General features: G+C 36.6%; 2 long non-coding RNA genes across 5 annotated transcripts in view; one reads left to right on the plus strand and one right to left on the minus strand.

Annotated features, from left to right (window-relative positions):
• Positions 1 to 17,882, minus strand: part of LOC119630301 (uncharacterized) — a 69,684-nt gene that overhangs the window by 28,246 nt on the left and 23,556 nt on the right. For both annotated transcript variants that reach the window (XR_009976229.1, XR_009976228.1), the window contains exon 3: positions 6,137 to 6,544. This is a non-coding gene — a long non-coding RNA (uncharacterized LOC119630301). The remainder of the gene's footprint in view (positions 1 to 6,136; positions 6,545 to 17,882) is intronic.
• Positions 949 to 17,576, plus strand: LOC119630364 (uncharacterized). Of its 3 annotated transcripts, none has more exons than XR_009976227.1 (3): positions 949 to 967; positions 16,680 to 16,812; positions 17,438 to 17,576. It is a non-coding gene; the product is annotated as an uncharacterized LOC119630364 (long non-coding RNA). The 3 variants fall into 3 exon arrangements; XR_005246136.2 differs by lacking the exon at positions 949 to 967 and adding an exon at positions 14,046 to 14,169; XR_005246135.2 differs by lacking the exon at positions 949 to 967 and having other exon boundaries at positions 16,503 to 16,812.

Genomic DNA, 17,882 nt, shown 5'->3' on the forward strand with positions numbered 1-17,882 from the left:
GCAACGGATAAAAGATATGTAAGTATTTTTCTTCAGTTTAAAAAAATATCCTTTTTATCGTACATACTCTCTCCAATTTCTACCGTGACGCTTTTGGTTCTCACGTGTTTTTGTTGAGAATTCGTCATTTATCCACAATATGACATGATAAATGTATTCCTCAGTAGACAAAACTTTAGTTTTCCATATTAAGTAATAAAAAAGCGAATACGTATTTTACTCTGTTCATAAAACCGCCTTTATCCGACCTCAATTTTACTTATTAAGCGCGTATGTTTGTACAGGGGGAGAGGGTGCGCCGCATAAAATTGACGATTTAAAGTATTTTTAGATTAATTGATGGATTGGAGGCGTTGCCTGTGAGTGCATTCTCGAGGGGCGAGAGAAATTATAGATACTTAATTTATATATATTTTTTGAAATTAGCGCTTATTAAATCAAGATTATTTAAAAAGCAAGAGCTATTGTATCGGCGTACGGTGGGCTTACGTCCCACCAATTGTAAAGGAGATGTTCCTTCGAGCCGATCGGTGCCAACACTCTTTCTCCGCGATATAATTTTAATTACACAGTGTTGATACATATCTATATTATGTTTTGGTGTGCTTTAAGTGGAACGTTTGAATAAAAATAGTTTTATTTTATTAGTTTTTAATTTCACATTCATTTGAAAATTTGCGATTAACAATTATCGTTATTCATCGAAATAGTTCTCTGGCTTTGTTAAAACTTTTACGAGATTGCAGATAGAGACCGAGGAGAGAATAACGAAATAAGTTCAAGTAAAAAGCTATCTAGTAACTTTCCGTTCAGTGTCGGAAAGACAAAGTTCAGCAATTTCCTGGCAACGAAGACACTTGACATTCCATCAGTCAGTGTGTTGACAGCGCGTGGGTGCGACTGAAGGTGTGTACTGGACACAGTCTAAATAAAAAGCAGTTATGAAACATCATTTATTTTGAATAATGTGAGTTCTTATATATTGTTTTAATTTGTAGTCCTTCCAAGTACTTCAACCACTACACAAGACAAATTATATTATTACTCTCCTGGGCTCGTTCTCAGCATACAAGGCACACTTGAGACAAAACCCGGGAGAGGTAAGACGGCTACCGCGGTCAACAACCCCGAAGTCACGAAAACAACTCTACGTCTACTATACCGCCCAGGCCCAGCCGTAACCAGCCCACCAGGTAGAGACCCGTTACACCGCCAGGAGGTAAATCATTAAGTCCCATTCTTCAACCGGAAGGGGTTTACGCTACGGGTTGTTCCTTCTATAGATTTGATTGTTTAACCTAGAACCGCAAATATGAATGATCAATGATTTATAAACACTCCTAAGAATCACAGTTCTAAAAATTTAGCTTTCGTGAACTAACCCGTATTTGCTTTTATAAATCATTAACATTGTTGTAAACTAGCCGTAAAGCATTTGCACTGTATTCATGCGGTTAAGGCCGCCTTCGTATACCGCACGCTGACCCATTGTTACTTCAACAACTCGCATAGCTGCATTCACCAAACACGGACTCAAAGGGAATGCTTTACACTGTGACGCGATGATGAGAGGTATTTGGATAAAACGCGGAGTATGTTTGTGGCGCCTTTTGTACGGTACTAAAGAGCTGAATACATGTTTCCTGCAATGCACCGACCATATATTTTTGTAAAATTTTGTTAATCGTTGTCTTTAATTAACATAGGCAAGACGACTGCTGTAATATTTGCATCATTCAGGGTGTTGTTTTATTTAATTGCATTTGTAGACCGCCTAAATGATGGCCTTGTAGGACAGATGACGCTTTGTACGTGCCAGTCCTAATTATTTAGGATGCAATGGAAATTTTGCAAAATATTGTTTTGAAATGATATTCAATGTCACTACTCCTACCCGCTGAGTTCCGCTGGATCTTCTTTGAGAATCTTGGAGGCGCTCGTGCGATTGTTAGCAAGCACCACTACTTCTACCAAGCTGGAAAGACCTTCGGGCTCTCACTTATGTTCCATCATACACAGCTCATTTTAATTTTTCTTCTCTGTTTATCAACCGATCTTCTTTTTATTTCTTCTTCCTAGTCATACACTCTTGCAGAGTGGACATGGTCATGCTTCAGTCGGATCCTGCGATACCGATACTTTCGCGACGCCATATGGCACGGTGTTTCGCAGAGTGAGAGCAATCGTTTAAGTTGGAGTGAGTCACAGATTTTATGAGGCTGGTCCATCGTGTTGGAGTTCGCCCACAAAAACGTTTGCCCTCGACTATCCTTTGCACCACCAACTGCTCAATGGAGTCTTTTTATTTATTAAGTAGTAAGTGACGAGTGTTTTTACTTCCAACAAAATACAAACAGTTAATTTTGATCCCACCTTCACAAGAAAAAATATCAAAAACCAAACACAGGAGAAACCGTAATACATAAAATTATTATAAATCTTGAGGTTGGTCGAATTTCGGCAATTATCCGTTTTAGTAAAAAAATATATTTTCCGAGTGTTTTTTAAGGTAGTACTTTGTTCGGAAATTGATTGGATTAATCTTGGACAAAAAGTTTTGTTCTGAAAAAATATTATAATTTAATAATTCTAAAAAACTTTAAGCCAAAACAATATGACTTGTCCTAGGACGTCTTGTGAGTCCGCATGGGTAGGTATCACCACCCTGCCTGTCTCTGCCGTGAAGCAGTAATGCATTTTGGTTTGAAGGGTGGAGCAGCCGTTGTAACTATACTGAGACCTTAGAAATTATATCTCAAGGTGGGTGCCGCATTTACGTTGTAGATGTTTATGGGCTCCAGTAACCACTTAACAACAGGTGGGATGTAAGCTCGTCATTGGCAGAGAAAAAATTCAGTACCCGAATGGCGGCACAAAATGCCTTTGACGAGTTTATTGGGTCCAGTATACCTGACTTTTCAAGAAAGGCATTAAACAGCTACCTTTGTGCTGACAGACTTAGATCGATACCACCGGTGCATATTTTGTTAGAATATTGAAATGAAACTTCTTTAGAATCGTTGTGTGTGATTTCAAACTTGATGAAACGAAAAAATAAGTATGCCACGATTGGCTTGCCGAAGCGGCTCCGAGCGGCGCCGACAAATCACGAAACGCTCCACACGGTCTCGCGTCCCCGACTAATTCAGTGTATTTTTGACGTCCGTGCACGCTGTCGTGGCTCTTGGAGTGCCCTGAGGTACTTTTATTTCTATCTAGTTTGTTATCATCAGATGTCGCTGCACCTAAATTCAACAAATCCTGAATCGCGGTGACGAGATGTTACACAGTTGATAGACGTTCTCGTATTTCTCTTGTTAAATCATACTTGCCTGGTGTAGGGATACCGTGATCATGCAGGGGGTTCGCCCAGGGTGAGGCTGCTCCATCGCACTGCGGAGTGGTTGACCCTTGCGATTAATTTTATTTTTTATAAGTTTCACTTCTACCGTGTATGACTTACACACACACACTTTTTTTTTATTATTATAAATATTAACAAAAAATGGCTTTAACTTTTCATATACTACTTTTATTGTTGGTAGGACGTCTCGTGAGTCCGCACGGGTAGGTACCACCACCCTGCCTATTTCTTCCGTGAAGCAGTAATGCGTTTCGGTTTGAAGTGTGGGGCAGCCATTGTACTGTAAAAACTGAAACCTTAGAATTCATATCTCAAGGTAGGTGGCGCCAGTTACGTTGGGGTCCAGTAACCACTTAACGCCAGGCGTGAGCTCGCGCACTCTCCTAAATAATAAAAAAACCTAAACATAAATTTCGTAATATAAGCTACACGCAAATATATTTTTCACTTTAAGCTTGCCCTAAAACAAAAAAGCTGTTAAATTAAATTTCCTTACATATCGCACACGTCAATAACATAGTTATTGTGATGTTACTTTTTTGACGCTTAAAAATATCTTGACTGAGTTTTCTCTATAAGACAATGTATGGGAGAAGAAAATTACAAAATAACGCTTGTATCAAAGGAAGTTTCTTTGTGGTTAGAGAAGCAAGCGCTGGCCGATACAATTTCGAGCTATGTACCCATCACTGAATTAGAGGCTTAAGTTGTGAGCGTTTTGTGGAAAATAATTTAATGCTTTTCATATGCGACATCTTCAACGTAAGAATGATATCATCCGCCATGAGAAATTATATATTTTTTGCCTAGCACGGCCAGTACAAATCGGAAGGTATTTTCGTTTATTACCTGTGGTAATTCGATCTGCAAACTGGCATGGATTAGTTTATTTCTGCTCAAGGATAGATTACTGTTTGATACATCAATAAAATCAGTTAATAAAAACAAATTTAACAGTTAAATTTATATTCCACACTAGCGTTTCTCTTAAAACTTCCACCATCACCACTAAATGTCGCTACAACACGGCGATCTGCGGAAATTGGCAGAATCGAATTAAACTTACCCATTAGATACATTAAGCGCTGGAACCCAATAAAAAGCCGATAATCGCTTCAAAGTCACCTTCTACATTTTACTACACCGGTTTGTGTAATTTTAATAGTCAGCAAACATTTTGAGGTATCTTTATGGGTTCCATAATTGTTCCAGATTCCTTTATATTTGATTTTAATTTGACTTCTACGCGAGTTTTACTAATGAAATTTTCAAGTAAAATTACACCTACTTTATTGTAACATCGTAAAACTTAGCAAAGTAATTCTTTACTGTATTTACTAGCAAAATTTTGTATCATCATTTGGTGGATCGGGTTTAACGATGAAGAAAATTCTTGGAAGATGGTAGTAGAATCAACTTTTTTGTTTGGACTAATCAAATTTATTTTCGCTACCCTTAATTTAAGCTTCCTTTTTAAGTTTAAGTTAAATATCCTTCAATTCGATCCAAAAATGAACCGAATGTTCGTACCGGTCCAGACGTAGGGTAATAACATTGTAATTTCCATATTCAATTCGAGAATAAGACTATACGAGTATTGCTGATTACAACTTTGTACAACATAATTATTATACAAAGAAACTAAATGTCTTGAAATCCTTAATGTATATGAGACCATCAGCATTAAAGTGGCCTAAACCACAATTTTTCAAAATTGGTGCTTATAAATTGCAAACACAAAAATGTTTACGCAAAACCGGCCTATCCTTGGTTTCACCCATAGATAACAGATGGCTTTGTAAACATTATTTTCGCGCGTATTGTTTTTGCCTACGAAGCAGTGTAAAAGTAAATTCAAACCTCGATATCTCCACACTAACTAGGGTGAGCTTAGGCCACTTTTGCGCTGACGGCCTTATATAGCAGCACACTCTTAATGAAGAATGAATTTACTGGTGGTAGGACCTCTTGTGAGTCCGCGCGAGTAGGTACCACCACCCTGCCTATTTCCGCCGTGAAGCAGTAAGCGTTTCGGTGTGAAGGGTAGGGGCAGCCGTTGTAACTATACTTGAGACCTTAGAACTTATATCTCAAGGTGGGTGGCGCATTTACGTTGTAGATGTCTATGGGCTCCAGTAACCGCCTAACACCAACTGGGCCGTGAGCTCGTCCACCCATCTTAGCAATAAATAAAAAAAAAAAAATGACGTCTATAAGCTCCAATAACCAGTTAATACCAAGTAAGCTCGTCTAAAGCAGTGCAAGAACTGAAAATCGTCGCTAAAAACAACGACAAAGCACACGGATTTGCTATTGTTACGGGCTCTGTACATATGGCGATTTGCCAGAACGCAGCGAACTAGTTGGCCTCTTAACTGTGGCTCAAAATTTTTGATATGAAAATGCTTGTATGTACCTGCCTCTATTAAAATTTGTCGATCAAGATCAAAACAATAAACAAGAAATGCAGTAGAATGAAGTGATAATAATATTAGGGTAAGATAGACCTACCATGAAAACAATCGATCAATTATTATCTATACATGTAAAATTATGTAGTAGGGTCATGTGCCAAAGTATTGAATTATCGGCAATTTTACTCACACGCGTCATCCCGTGTTACGCTCGACAAAAGATGCCCTACGTACAGAATTTTTATTTATTAACACGCTTTTCTTAGCTTCATACATAGAATTCTATGTAACTAAAAGATTTGAATATCATTTTCCCCGACATTAAGTCGTCCGATTAACTTACGCTCATGCCTCATACCTTCATGCTCACATCAAGAAGCGATGACAATAGGTTAGTTTTATACCGCCTTACGCAGGTCCTCTCGGGGCATGGCTGCTTCGGGAGGTACCTGTGGAGGGTCTGCAGGAGAGAGCCACATCCGGGTTGTCACCAGTGCGGGCATCCGGATGATGACGCTCAGCACAGTTTCGTGGAGTCGGAGTGGTGGAGCTCGATGGGGTTTAGTCGGTAGTCGGTTTTGCGGGGCGGGTCCTACGTGGTAGCCTGGCGCGCCTTTCTCAAGGCGTAGTCTCCCGGTAGGAATTGGAAGAAGAGGAGGACTTTGGTCTTCCTCTTCTCCCTCTTCTTCTCTGGAGGCGCCGGAGTCCGACATAACCCGGCCTATTACCCCTCTCGACCGGGTATCCGTAAACGGATTCCCCAGCGCTAAAAAAAAAAAAGGTTAGTTTTATAACTTCACTCTAATATCCTTACTAGTACCGACAGGCTTTAACCCTTTGAGGTCTACACGTATTGTGTATATATGTAATTTAGTCTTAGGACCGGAAAGGGTTAAAAAAGATTATTTTATTTGTGGGTTCAGTTTATTATTTAAGCGTGTTATGTTTAAGTTTTAAAACTGCATATATTACGAGTATCCTATTACTGATTTAATTATTCTATTGAATTCATTGGACAATGATGCCATTATTTGTCCAAATAAATTGAAAACCATTGAACATTGTATTCACGACGTATTCTTCACTTACGTAAATGTGAAAAACGTTCATTGGTTAAATGGGCACGTGCCTCATTTGCAATACGTCAATATATTATAATATAATAGTAATATGAGAGAAACTATACCTAAATTACTAGAAACAATTTTTTCAAAATCGTATATACTCATCAAGACAACACACACACACACATGCGTTTGTTGTTACGCATCTAAATTATAATGAAATTAACTTCACCTTCATTGACGTTCAAGGATTGATCAATTACACAAATCGATCCATTCTCGAATTACCAGTTAAACCGATAAGTTTAAGTACGCACTGGTTTTATTGCTTATCCTTAAAATGCTGCTTCAAAAAAAATCTTATCTTATCTTAAGCTCTATGTTTTGGTTAGTATATAACTACATATATAATTAACAACTTTCAACATTTTGTTAATAAATCTGTTAATATTGGAACTAAATCAACTTTGTTTTGATTTAAAAAGAATAAGCAACATACATTGCTTCAAAATACTGCTTAATATTACAAATACTATTCCAAAATATATGCTCTCAACACTCAAACATTTTATTGGTTCTTGTAATTACAATTACAATGTAATTACAATTTTTAACTAAAATAACAATTCAAGTAATACATTTTGATTGTAAGTTGTCACTATACATAATTCTCTTGTAACAAAATCCGTTCAAATTGTTTTATTTTACAATTTGTGGCAGCATTTTAGTACACATCCGACAAACGAAGATCTCCTGGGGGAGCCCTCATTGCTATGTATCAGATATTGCTTACTTTACAAGGTTTTGTAATCTAATTCATACATTTCAAAGCTTACAGAAATTTCGTGAATTCCCTTTTCAATAAATCAAAAGTAACTGGAAACCGACGATAGGTTTAATTCAAAATCAGTAAATATATAAAGGAACATAACGAGGTTTTAAACAGAGACTGGTGGTAGGTTGTTATGTGAGCAAGCACGGGTAGGTACCACCATCTGCTGTTTCAGATTGAAAGGCGGGACAGCCGTTTTACTATAAAACTGTGATTTAGAACTCATGTCTCAAGATGGAATGGCATCATTTACGTTATTAATGGACTCCGATCACTATTTAGCATCAAATGGGATTTAAGCTCGCGTATCTGAGCAATTAAAAGATCGCGTTAACGCGTTATGATTGTCTATACTAATATTATAAAGAGGAAATATTAGTTTGTTTGTATTGAATAGGCTCCAAAACTACTGAACCGATTTGAAAAATTATTTCACTGTTTAAAAGCTACACTACTCCCGAGTGGCATAGGCTATAATCCTTTTTGAAAAAATTAGGGATCCTTGCTAAAACTCCAATAATGTAACCCAAGGTGTAAAAAAATTACCTAAAATAATCTTTACATCGCGTGCCCTGTGAAAACTTGATGATAGAATAAAATAATGTACTACGACTTTGTAGAACACATTATTATTTACAAAAAGTGTCGCGACAGCATCTTTCTAACTATTACAGTTATGCCGCAATAAGTGTTATTTTATTTAAAAAAATAAAACGTCAAATATCGTTGAAATTTTTGTTAAAGACCCGAGTGGAACCGGAGCGGGCCGTTTGTCTTGCATAAAATTATTATATAAAAGTAACATATTACAATGTGTCGACATCAAATAAATTTGGTGGAAAGTATTAAACGGCAGGCAGCGGCTTGGCTCTGCCCCTGGCATTGCTGACGTCCATGAGCGACGGTAACCACTCACCATCAGGTGGGCCGTATGCCCGTCTGCCTATGCGGGCAAAAAAAGAAGTTCGTCTGTGTATCAAACAGAAAACAACATTTCGAACTTGAATCATTCAAAACGTTTCCATTTTAAAATTAAAAAATATGTATATTTTTTTCATTCAAACATTTCACGATTGTGACACTAGCAACGTGGACGTTCTGGGAATACCCAGAAAATCGATAGTCAATAAGCAATGAGAAAAATGTCCAACGAAATACGTTATGATATTGTAACCGACTTCAAAAAAGGAGGAGGTTCTCAATTGTTTTTTTTATGTTTGCTACCTCATAACTTTTGACTGGGTGAATCGATTTTGATAATTCTTTTTTTGGAACGAAGTTCCTTATGAGATGATGCGGAGGGGTACCCTAACCGGGAAAAAACGTCCGTAACGTAAGATTTTATGTTTGTTACCTCATAACTTTTGACTGGGTGAATCGATTTTGATGATTCTTTTATATTAGAAAGTTGACGCTTCCCGTCTGGTCCCATTTCAAATTTAGTCTAGTTCTGATAATGGTATCTCTGAGAAAACCATATAAGTCTTAAATTTGCATTAAGTGCGTGCGCGACAAATAACTCAATAAATAACTCGATATCACGCCAACCGATTTCGATGATTATTGTTTTTAGTGTATATTAATTTGTTTTGGAATATCTTTTTTTTTCTATTTGAAGTCGGTTTCTGTTAAAGCATGTCTATTTACAATTATTTGTCAACTTTTGAGGGCAAAGCTTGCAGTGCTTACCAGAGCCCGAGTGATGCACAACATTATTGTTTCCCTTGAACTGTAGGATGGACGTACCAATTGTGAATTATCTATATATTAATAAGTGAAGCAAAAACTTTGTTCCCCTTTTTACGAAAATTGCGTGGACGGAGGAGTATGAAATTAGTGCAGAATGTTTATATTTTTTTTAAATTATGCATAAAAATACATTATATCAATAAAAAAAAGACATTACAAACACTACCAAGTTTTTGATACACACACGCCACATGCACACTATTTGTATAATGTCAAACTTTTCTTATTGCTTATAGTCTGTGGTCAAATTGAGAATAGAGTAATATTGTTTGTCTTTATTTTAATATTTGTCTAAAGTGTAGTCTGTGATTGTAGAAGTATAATAGTTTTTATTGTTATTATTATTATATGATTGAAAGATTACTAGTGGCCCGGAGGCCTTTCCAGTTTCACCAGGACAGGTGGGCGAGCAAAGCAGCCAGGAGGGGTGGGATTTGCTAACAGCTGCCCGAGCGCCTCCAAAGGAGACCTAACAATTCAAGAGCAGTTACTTCGCGAATGAATATACTACCGGATAATAGTATTTGACAATAGAATCATAATACTGTACAAACTTATAATTTCAATTATTTACAGTTGAATTTCGACTACCAGGGGACCACTAGTTATCTTTAAAAATCTCGAGAGCTAGGTGATATTAAATCGAAATTATTAAGAAGCTGTGGTATTTACGGAAAGATTCAAAGCGATTACTTATTTAAAATAGCTAAACCAGATATTACTGAATATTAAGATTAGTTTTAGGGAGTGTACGTAAATAATAATAATCATAGGTTTTTACTTCAGAATATATAAACTTCATAAAGTCGTTAGTAGCAACCCTATATTTAATATAAGTAAAACTAGCCTATGGTTTGGATTGGAAAATACTGCTAACCGGCGTTGTGGAACATTGGTTGTTCAAATGAACCCGCTGCTGATATAAAAAGGACTATTAATTTTTTGCGACAATGCCTTCAAAATAATATCAGAGCTCACAGGAATTTTTTTATTGCTTCGATGGATGGACGAGCTTACAGCCCACCTGGTGCTAAGTGGTTACTGGAGCCCATGGACATCTACAACATAAATGCGCCACCCACCTTGAGATATAAGCTCCAAGGTCTCAAGTATAGTTACAACGGCTGCCCTACCCTTCAAACCGAAACGCATTACTGCTCCATGGCAGAAATAGGCAGGGTGGTGGTACTTACCCGTGCGGACTTACAAGAGGTTCTACCATCCGCAGTAAACTATATTTTCAGATAATAATATTAATATGGGAAGACTGTAAGTTCAATGAGCCTAAACTAAGTCCGTTAAAACAAGTCTGTTTATTATTAGAACAGATTTTCTCGAGATGGGCGGCGGCATTAACGTGCTTGATGTCTATGAGCTCCGGTGACCACTCAACACCAGATTGACCGTGAATAAGTTCACCTATCTTAGGAATAAAAGAACCATTTTCATTTCGTCGTTAGACCATTGACCATAAAAACCTGTCAAGGCAACATTGTTCGTGTCTCTATAAGTCTACAAACTCTCTTACAATTGCGACCACGTAATATATTGACTCGTAGATGTAAGCGTCCTCTTGTGACCTGCGAAGATACCTCTATCGTCTCATAATTTCGGCACGCCGTAAGAATACAAACATGGCATGAATTGTGTTGATGTTAGTATCCGCAAAAAAACATATTTTCCTCTGTCGGACTAACTTGAAAAAATATTCAAACAACTTTCGCATACGTTCGTAGCTCTGTGATGGTAGGACCTCTTGTGAGTCCGCACAGGTGCCACCACCCTGACTATTTCTGCCTGGAAGCAGTAATGCGTTTCGGTTTGAAGGGCGGGGCAGCCGTTGTAACTATTCTTGAGACCTTAGAACTTATATCTCAAGGTGGGTGGCGCATTTACGTTGTAGATGTCTATGGGCTCCAGTAACCACTTAACATCAGGTGGGCTGTGAGCTCGTCCACCCACGTTAATATTTCTGCTTCAAAGAGTTACAAGTGTTTAATTTAACAAAATCGCATTCAGTATTATAAATTGTTCGATTAATGCAGTATCCAAAGATAAACAAATCGACAAAAGAATGTACTTTTATTTATTTATACTAATACACTATACACATTTTTTTTCCGATGAGTAAGAATATATGTACATATTTTTATTACAGACAATAACAATCAAAGAAAAACAAATGAAATTCAATAAGAAGAAAAGGTATATTGTGTGTTAAGAAATAAAATATTTTATTACTTTATTATTTTCTAAAGCCAATCATAATATATGTGTGTGTGTGTGTTTCTTTGTATTTTTTTAACTACGTTTACTTATTTTGAAATGGCATAAGTGATTTAGGTTTGTAGACATCTCTAAATTAAATATTTTCATTTGTCTATTTGGAGCAGTGGTCTGTGGAATCCACACCTCTTAGAAACATGTATTCGAAATGATTCTCATTTGGAACGCTGTTCATAAATTTGTACAATAATTTACTGGTGGCAGGACCTCTTGTGAGTCCGCACAGGTAGGCACCACCGCCCTGCCTATTTCTACCGTGAAGCAGTAATGCGTTTCGGTTTGAAGTGTGGGGCAGCCGTTGTAACTATACTTGAGACCTTAGAACTTATATCTCAAGGTGGGTGGCGCATTTACGTTGTAGATGTCTTTGGTCTCCAGTAACCACTTAACACCAGGTGGGCTGTGAGCTTGTCCACCCATTTAAGCAATAAAAAAAAATCATAAACCTAAGTTCAGCTTAAGTTAATCTCAATGGGATACTTTATAAATAAAGTCTTTTTATTTTTGCTTGACAATTTTTTTTTGAAACGAGTTGACGACCCACCTGATGGTAGGTAGTAAGAGTCGCTAATGGACGTCAGCAATGCTGGGAGCACAGCTAAGCCACTGCCTATCGTACCTAAGTACATGCTACCTTTCCAGTTTCGTATCTTCATGTATGACGTCAGTTTGTGAAAGAGACCGATAACTTTGCAAGACCATAATAAAACAAGAATACAATACATAAACATAAACTCCGGCATCGCAGCTCTACACTTAAAATGTACAATAAAATGATTCCCAGTGAAATCCGAAGAGTTTGGATGAAACAGAGCAAATTCCGTTTGGAGCATTCCAAACTCGGCTTCGCGAAAGTTCTCAAGTTATAACTTAAAACGTTTACGATTCAAAGCCTCGGATTTTGACGAGCTCTGCAGCGTTCTGATATCGTTTGTTAAGAAATTAAGGCATTGAATTGCGTTACTAAAACATTGAGAGAACGAGAAATAAGAGAAATATTACATGAAATATTACCTGTGTTATAATATATTCATTAATAATACTTGGATATACAGCTATGCACAAACACAAGCCACATATAGGACAAGAAATAAAAGAATGCAATTACAAAAAACATGTTTTCACGCGCGGGAGAAGTAAAACCAGCACATATATTCTATCTCATTCTCTCCTTTAGATGTTTGGATCGCTTTTCGAGTTTTGTTTTTCTTTCATCTTGCTTCTAAAGACAACGGTTCTAAAGAAGACACACACAGAGAATACGGTTTCTCTGCTCGAATTAAGAAAACAAGTTAATCGTCTAGATATAGGCATTTTATCAATACGAGATAGTTAAATTTTATGATTTTCACAGCCTGTACATACATTTGAATTAACTCTAAATAAATATTTGTGAAACTTTTTGAAGTGGATCTTCTTAAGGCGCATTGAGAGTAAAATTTAACTCACGACAGATTCGTTACGGCTAGAGAGAGACGATACAATTTAGGAAGAGCGAGAGTGAAAATTAAATATGTGTGTGTGCAACTCACACACACTAGAAGTGAAACTTATAAAAATTAAGGATAATCGCAAGTGTCAACCGCCAACCACTCCGCAGTGCAATGGAGCACCCTCACCCTGGGGGAACCGCCTGCATGATCACGGTATGTCTACGCTAGGTAAGTATGATTTGGCAAGAGAAATACGAGAAGGTCTATCAACTGTGTAACATCTCGTCATCGCGATTCAGGAATTGTTGAAATTACGTGCAGCTACATCTGTTGATGACAAACCAAATAGAAATACCTAATTGTAAATCATCTTTTATAGTATGAGGTGTCAATTGATATTTTAACTTCACGTTTCATTTTTTCGTTTTATTGAGTTTGAAATCACATCACAACGATTCTAAAGAAGTTTCACTTCAAAAATAGACAGAGCACCTCGCGAACCACTCGACCGTGAAGAGAGGCAAAGGACAAAGCGAGCTAGGTCACTTTTCTTACACAAAGCAATCCCTATTACAAGAGATATTTGATTTAAGAATGAAAAATAAAGAAAACCACAACACAACACACCGCAAAAGAAGATGCACTTCTTTACGTGCACTAAGTTGCACGCGCACCATTTTTTTAAACTAATTTTTCATTTGTGTGTCGTAATAGAAAAAAAGATCTTCGACGTTCCCACCGCCAGAACTTTGACGGCATATTTACTGAGCGACATGTATATTTATGTTACGTCATTTCGTTTCAGTTATAGAAAATCAGTGGAAATGAGCAAAAACTCGTAGCCCCGTAGTCGCAGGTAATGACGCGAGCTATCAGTTGCTCACACACCATCGCCGATGATCGGCGTCTTTCGGTGTAAATAAACATTTTGTTTACTAACATGTTTCTCATAAAATCTTTGGCACGTGAGGAAGGATCAAATTTAGTTTATATAACATCAAGTAATTAATTAAAGCTAATACGTAAAGTAAGTTACTAAATTGGATATAATCACGTTCCATAATCACGGTCTTCTGATCGAAGTAACTAATGACAATACTAAGTAGAGATTAAACCGTAACAATAGTTTTAATTATGTCTATGACTCGAGGAAACTAAAGAAAATACTTAGGATATATTGTATTCTTTTAAATTAGTGTTTCAAAGACACTGTCCTGGCCTGAAAGGATAAGACACCTAGTGCATCAAGCGATGCGAATTTTGCCGGTGTTCGAATCCCGTAGACAGATACCAGTTTTACTAATCATTACGTATGACACATAACAGTTTTACTAATCATTACATATTTAACACATACTAGAGGTCCCGCAGTAGTCGAAATTCGACTATAATTAATTGGAATTGCTTACAATCATACAATCATAATAGTGTACAAACTTATTTGTACACTATTATGATTGTATTTCTATAATCACAAATTTCGCCAAGACTACACTATAAAAAATATTAACAAAGACAAACAATATTTAATCTATTCTCAATTTGACAACAGACGTCAAGAACAAAAGTTTGACAATAAATAGTATGCATGCGTGTGTGCTTCAAATATATTGTATGTAGTGTGTGTAATGTTTTCTTTATTGATTTAATGTATCTTTTATGCATTATTTTAAAAATATATTAACATTGTGCACTTCTTCTCTATATTCTCTATAAGTTTGGAAAATTTCATACTCCTCCGTCCGCGCAATTTTCGTACAAAGGGATACAAAGTTTTTGCTATGTATTAATATATAGATTCACGAATGAATTCCTAAAGGAAAGAATAACGTCGTGTTTTAAAAATCTAATTTACCTGCGGTAGACAGTCTTGTGACCTAAACGGATAGGTATCACCACCACCCTAGATATTTCTGCCCTAAAGCATATAATGCGTTTCGGTTTGAAACGTGGGGCAGCCGTTGTAAATATAAAACTTAGAACTCATAATTATCTCAAGATGGGTGGTGCTATTTACTTTGTTGTCATAATATATCGTCTTTTCGCATTAAAAGGGTGCAATTTCCAAAAATATTCGAAATTGAGTTAATATGCGGAATCATTTGGTATCACCAGCACTTTTCTCATAAATACTGTCAAAAGAGCGTAGTTTAGTTTTAGTTATATGAAGTCGTCGTGGCCGAAAGGATAAGACGTCCGGTGCATTCGTATGAAGCGATGCACCGGTCGGTGTTCGAATCCCGCAGGCGGGTACCAATTTTTTTAATGAAATACGTACTCAACAAATGTTCACGATTGACTTCCACGGTGAAGGAATAACATCGTGTCATAAAAATCAAACCCGCAAAATTATAATTTGCGTAATCACTGGTGGTAAGACCTCTTGTGAGTCCGCACGGGTAGGTACCACCACCCCGCCTATTTCCGCCGTGAAGCAGTAATGCGTTTCGGTTCGAAGGGTGGGGTAGCCGTTGTAACTATACTGAGACCTTAGAACTTATATCTCGAGGTGGGTGGCGCATTTACGTTGTAGATGTCTATGGGCTCCAGTAACCACTTAACATCTGGTGGGCTGTGAGCTCGTCCATCCATCTAAGCAATAAAAAAAATTAGAAAATATAAAAAAGTTTTTTTTTTAGTTTACCTATGTTTTGACTACTATTAACAAAATTAATACATAATTTTATCTTACTTTAAAAGACAGATAATCTAACTGGTAAAAAATAAAAAATTAATGTTGCAAAGATGATTAAAGATGATGATGAGATATTAAAAATATCACATGTTAAACCTTTAAAACACTCTCCTGTAAAATTTGTAAGTTTTGAAATTATACAGTTTTAATGCGAGAAGACGATATAGGTGCTCCTGTAACTGTTACTGCTTAAAATCCGGTGGGCCGTGACCTCATCTATCCATCTAACTGATAAATAAAAGCAATCGTACAGAATACTGCTGTAGAACGTCTTCAAGCCAAAGTGTGCCATGAAAAATACGACTTGTTTGTAAAGAGACTTAATACATATTACTTTGCTCCGGTGTGAGGTCTTAACGTATTAGAAGGCCATTCTACTTGAGATGACGATTAAATTTGTCCGAATTTCCTACTACAAAATGTTTGACCGCCGAATAACACTGAAATAAGCAACAATGGCGAAATGACGTAAATATTTAAAGGAAAAAATAATAATAAATTTTCAGCATGCAAAATCTATTCTCATATTCTGTGAGACACTGTTTTTTTTATTACTCATAATAATTACAAGCCGCCTATACATAAACAAAGACATTTGAACCACATGCGAACAATAACATAATGGGAATGAATTCAATGGATCATTCAATAGCGTCGAACAACGCAAATGCATCTTTTCAAAACAATTTCATTATATGAGGCTTGATTATATAAAAACAAAACAAAAAATAAATTATCACCGTTATCAATTATATCAGTATTCAATAAATCAAATTGTTGCATTAATTTCAATTGAAAACTGAATGAAAATAACTATTCTTACTAAGCTGACACTTGCGCAGGTGCTGAGCTCCGCTTTCGATGTATATAAAATGCCACATCAAATAATATAATGAGCACTTAGTTCATCCAAACGAAACGTGAAACATACAAGCGACAATGAAAGCCTTCAATTTACTTCTACTGCTTTGCTTGGTAAGTTAAATTTAATAATCACTAGACTATTAATTTCTGGGCGATTTAAAGAACGATAGATATATCTTTTTCAATGAATTAAAGTTCCATTTCAATCTTCGGCTATTATTTTCTTTATTTATAGCTTAGTTGGGTGTAAGGGCACAGCCTACCCACTACATTTAAGGGTACCATAAATTAACAGCACTCAAAACGCGATCCCTTTGCACGTTTTAGTAGAATACTCAACTGACTTAGTAGTGCAGTAAGTAGCGCCCCGGAAAATGATAAAAATTCGTCAAATATGTTTAATATCTATTTATGTAAACTTATATATCTATTTGTTTCAGTCTCTTCTCATAATACACATAGATCCAGATTACGGCTAAATTTGTGTGACTTGCCTCGGTCATTTTTTTTCCCAGAAACAACCCACTGAGTTTCTCGCTGGATCTTCTCATTGTTTCCGATCAGTTATTAGATTCAACGAAGCACTGCTTTTTCTAGAGTAGATGTTAACAAATTCTCTCCCCCAGCCATGACGAGCCAGAATAGCCCTTCGAGGACTAATTGGGTCGAAGGGCGGTTAGGTAGGTAAAAAAAGGTTATTATCATTGGTACTAAGCTACTATTTCGTTTATTACAGCTGTACTGCATTGCGGTCGCTCCAAGCTACGCTCAAAACGATGACGACGAACAGGATATATGTGATAGTATAGTAGTGGACGTCGATGCATTAAATGGAGTCCTTTGAGAAATAAACAATTACATTCTTACAAATACAATTTTTTTTAATAATAAACTCAAAGAAACCATTTTATACAACCAATGTAAATATATAAAATAGATGAATGGAAAGAATGAGTTATAATATCCTCTGATTACTTTTCTCGATATCTCTTACTTTTGAAAGATTTGATATTTCTTTGAAAACTACGATGTGTCTAGCGATGCTCTCTATACTTTGTGTTACATGGGAAATGGTACAGCATCTCCCCACTAGGTACCTACCTGACTCTGTGTATTTTTATCGCGAAACAAAAAAGCGTTCCAGTATTAGAAAAGGTACAGCCGTTATATGGTACTATGCA

The sequence above is a fragment of the Bombyx mori genome, chromosome 23 (genome assembly GCF_030269925.1).
Source record: "Bombyx mori chromosome 23, ASM3026992v2".
NCBI lineage: Eukaryota > Metazoa > Arthropoda > Insecta > Lepidoptera > Bombycidae > Bombyx > Bombyx mori.